This window comes from Monodon monoceros, unplaced genomic scaffold (assembly GCF_005190385.1).
Source record: "Monodon monoceros isolate NGI ecotype Baffin Bay Population unplaced genomic scaffold, NGI_Narwhal_1 Super_Scaffold_1, whole genome shotgun sequence".
NCBI lineage: Eukaryota > Metazoa > Chordata > Mammalia > Artiodactyla > Monodontidae > Monodon > Monodon monoceros.
This window is the reverse complement of record NW_021703765.1, coordinates 38,082,455-38,087,344: the sequence shown is the minus strand read 5'-3', so window position 1 is coordinate 38,087,344 and position 4,890 is coordinate 38,082,455.

Below are 4,890 nucleotides of genomic sequence, written 5' to 3'. Positions count from 1 at the left end.
AAAAAAAAAAAAAAAAAAAAAAAAAAAATCACACTACTTCTTTTGAAAAACTGAAAAATCTAGGAATACTGATCCCGCATTCCCTCAGAGCAAACATTTCCTGGACAAAGTATCTGCTACCTGCTTTAGACAGATCGTGCTTTCCCCAGTTGCCATTGTCCCCACCTACCCACTGCCATTTCTATCACTAGTCTAGCCCCTACAGGTTAGTGGAGTTTGAGGCTTCTAATCTTCATCTTCTGATTCTCAAAGATGTCCAAGATTATCGCTTCTCAAACTTGAATGTATCAATACATACAGATCACTTGGGGATCTTGCTGAAATGCAGATTCTGATTCAGTAAGTTTGAGGTGGGGCCCGAGCTTCTGCATTTCTAATACATTCCCAGGTGATGGTAATGTTTGAATAGCAAGGCTCTGATGGAATCTAGATTCTATTTTCTATCAATAGAATAACTTAGTGGAGAGCCAAATTCAAGCTGCCAGAGACATGTTCTGAATATTGGAGAAGTCACAGCACTAGTAGCAGTACTGAACAACTGGTAAATGAGGCTTCTTCCCCCATCTTTAAAATGGCTTCTTTGGTATTTAATAGTGAATTTGTACCAGTTAAAACCCAGTTTAATTATTCACAGATATGAGTGGAGATGTTTTTAATTGCCCACTCAGCAACTGTTTTTGAGGTAAAGGCTGCCAAGATACTTAGCATAAATCATTTTACTAAAACATCTGAAGAGGGGATTCCCTGGCAGTCCAGTGGTTAGGACTCAGCACTTTCACTGCTGAGGTCCCGGGTTGGATCGCTGGTTGGGGAAACTAAGATCCCTCAAGCCTCAAGGTGCAGCCAAAAAAAAAAAAAAAAATCTGAAGATGATCAAACAACCTGAAAATGATACACATCTCCCCAGTGTGGATTCTTTGATGATCAATTAGGAGGACAGAACTTGTCCCCAGTGTGTATGCTTTGAGGCTGAATAAAGGTTGAGCTTTGAGTAAAGGTTTTTCAAGAAAATGTCCCAGGACTGAAAGACAAGAATTCACAGATCAAAAGGGCCAGCCCTTTGTGTACTCAACACATGGGATGAAGACCTATATCATTATGGAATTTCTCAAAATTTGGGGGAAATTCAAGATCCTAAAAGCTTCCAGAATCTAACAGGCCACAAACTAAAAATTGAAAAACAAGATGGTATTAGACTTCTCAGTTTAGAAGGTAATAAACAGTGCCATCAAAATCTTGAGAAAAATTATTTCCAATTAAAATCCTGCTGGGAAGTTCCCTGGTGGTCCAGTGGTCAGGACTTAGTGCTTTCACTGCCGTGGCCAGGTTCAATCCCTAGTCGGGGAACTAAGATCCCGCAAGTCATGTGGCATGGCCAGAAAAATAAATTAATTAATTAAAAAATTTAAAAATAAAAAATAAAACCCTGCTGGATCATTATGCAAAGCGAGAAAAAGGACATTTTCAGGCATGCGAAGTACTAAAAAAAAGTTACCTTCCATGCAGCCTTTTTCAGGAGACTATTGGATGTCTACCAAAAAGAGAGTAAACCAAGTAAGAAGATACGAATAGAGGATTCAACACAGGAGATAATTAAGAAAATTCCCAAGAGGGTGATGAAAGGAGGTCCCAGGTGGCAGTCGGAGTTAAGCAACAGAGGGATGGAGAGCTCAACGAACATGACTTCAAGGGGGGAAAAAATGGTGCAATGAAGTACTGGGTGTGTTTGTTTTGTTAGGTTCCAGTGTTGAGAGGAGATTTATACTCTGGCTGAAAGTCAATGGAAAAATTAGTGGTAGATGGATAGAAGACTAAACAAAGGGGGAAAACAATGTTATCATTTATCATTAGATGCAGGTAAGCAAAATAGTATATAAGAAATTTAATTATAGTATATCATAAGGCTTAGCTATGGATAATATTTATATAGTCATAATAATGTAAACACTGAATTCTGATCTAACCAAAATATGTTAGAAGTATATTGGGAGGATTGGGGTTGCAGGGAGGAGAATCCTGTGTGATGAAGATGCCTGTGGATTTATAAGAGAGCTAAGTCCTTATCTTCCATAATATGAGCATAGTCAATAGTAGTTAAAATGAAATATCAAGAAGAAATAGCTGTATTAACAAGTTATTTTTAAAGTGTAAGTAAATCCCCATAGAAACAGCTGTAAGAGTTGAAGGTAGATGCAGTCCTGGGGAGCGGGGGATGGGGAAGGGACTGCCCTTGTCCATTCTAGGTCTTGTAGACCAATTTGACTTTTCAGTTATATGTATTATGACGTCAGTTATAGAGAATAAACTATAATTGCACCTCCCATCCTCTTTAAGCCTTCTGTATTGAGGCTTCCACCCTCACCCCCTTACTAGTCTTCCCTGTTGCCAAATCTAATTCACTTGTTTTAGTTCTCAGCTTCTCAGAATTTCGCATTATTAACTATGGTACTTCTTCCACTTTGAACTCTTTGTCCTTCATTTTCACTACTCTTCTGTCTTCAGGTTCTCTTCCTTCTTCTGAACACTCTTTACAGTGGTTCCTCTTGCTCTGCAATCCCACATATTGAGTGTTCCCCATTGTTCTGCCTTTGGTTCCTGCACTTTTCATGTTGTAGGCTCTCTGTGGGCCAGCTCATCTATTTCCACCTGTAACTCTTCACCAACCATCTCTAAACTAATCAGTTCCAATTTACATCTTGAGCCTGATCTTCTCCTTGAGGCTCCTCCCCACAGAGCTGGGTGCTTATCAGACATTACCACTTGTTAAGTCAGACAGAGAAAGAGAAATACCGTGTGATATCCCTTATATGTGTAATCTAAAAAGAAGTGATACAAATGAACTTATTTACAAAACAGAAACAGACTCACAGACTTAGAGAATGAACTTATGGTTACTGGGGGGAAGGGAGGAGGGCCGGGGATAGTTAGGGAGTTTGGGATCGACATGTACACACTGCTGTATTTTAAATGGACAACCAACAAGAACCTACTGTATAGCACAGGGAACTCTGTTCAATGTTATGTGGCAGCCTGGATGGGAGGGGAGTTTAGGGGAGAATGGATACATGTATATGTATGGCTGAGTCCCTTTGCTGTGCACCTGAGACTATCACAACATTGTTAATTGGCTATACGCCAATATAAAATAAAGAGTTTAAAAAATCAAAAAAAAAAAAACCAAAAAAAAGCATTACCACTTGTTTGTTTTACTGACACCTTAAACTAAACATGAGTTACTCCTCACTTCTCCCACACTCACCTCCTTATCTCTTGAACTAGCACCACCATCCACTCATTCCCCCCAGTAGAAATCTGGAATCTTCCAGATATGTCTATTTCACTCATGTACATGTCAGGCAGTGTCTGTGTCCCATTCATCCTTGGGCTCTCTGTGTCCTTTATTCCCTTTATGGTGTCTGGCACATTGATGTCTACTTAATTCATGCTCCATAAATGCAGGAATAAAAAAGAAGAGGATCAAATTGATAAAAGGGTCAGTTTCCCACTAGCAATGGGATTATGGGAGTGGACTGGAAACGGTATGAAATTTGATGTATACTGGTAGTGGGAGTCCAGGGTAAGGTCTGAAGGTGATGAAAGACGAAGTCAAAATGTTAAATCTGAAATTTAGCGAAGAGTGTTCAGATGGATTTAAAGGTGTAGTTACCAGAGAAGACAGATAATCCACAAGGAGAGCGCAGTGGGTCAGAGAGCTGCTACAGGTACAAATATTGCAATAAAAGCATAATGGCTTCATGACAGTTTCATGTGAAGAGATGAAGATAATACATTTCACAGAGTACTGAGCATCCATGTCTGGGAAGACAGTAAAACCCAATGAGAGGGAAATAAATGGTAGAGTTTCACAGTCTGCTGTAACCTTGGGTGTTTAGCACACTGTCTACGTGGAGTCTTGCTTCTTGCCTCTCTCCCGAAACATGGGGCTCGAGGTATTCATTTATGAGTTGGTTCTCTACAAATTGCAACTGAACATTTGGTGCTGTATTAGTTTCTTAGAGCTGCCATAACAAATTACCACAAACGGTGCCTTCAAACAACAAGAATTTGTTATCTCGTGGTTCTGGAGGCTAGAAGTCTGAAATCAAGGTGTTGGTGGGGCCATACTCCCTCTGAAGGGTCTTTGCCTCTTCCTAATTTCTGATGCTTGCTGGCAATCCTGCATCACTCCAATCTCTGCCTCTGTCATCTTATGGCCTTCTTCCTTCTGTGTCTAAGTGTGGCTTCTTGTCTCATCTCCTTTTAAAGGATTCATTGGATTTAGGGCCCATCCTAATCCAGTATGACCTCATCTTAACTAATTACATCTGCAAAAAATGTCCATTTCTAAATAACGTCACATTCTGAGCTTTCAGGTGGACATGAATTTTGGGAGGACACTATTCAACCCAGTTCAGTGCCTTTGCCTTTTAGCAGTTTATTGCAATTCACCCTTCTTTGCCTGCTCTGTAAACCTGAAATTGGCCTCCTAAATATTTTCCCTTTACCCACAAACATGATGTTACGATTTGTCAGTTGGGGGCGCTGGAGAAATGTTGCGGGAGGAAGGGGTTTCCCTTCCCCGTTCTGGTGTGCTGGCTCAGCTTGTGGCTCTCCAGAATCCAGCAGCAGCTCTCCCTGCAGCAGCTTTCTCCTGCACCCTCTCAGGCACACTGCCTCTAGTGAGATACTCCCTTGCCCTCTAGAGGGAAGACTTCCAGCAAGATCCACTACCATGGCACAACAGTTGACTCCTTTCTATCCAGTGAGCCATGACTGCACTGCAGAGGAGGCTCCTAAGCAAGTAAACAAAATGACAGACTCGGTATATGTAAGTCAGTCCCTTACCCCAGTCACCCCAGTGCTTGCTCTACGGGCCATAAACAAAGTGGC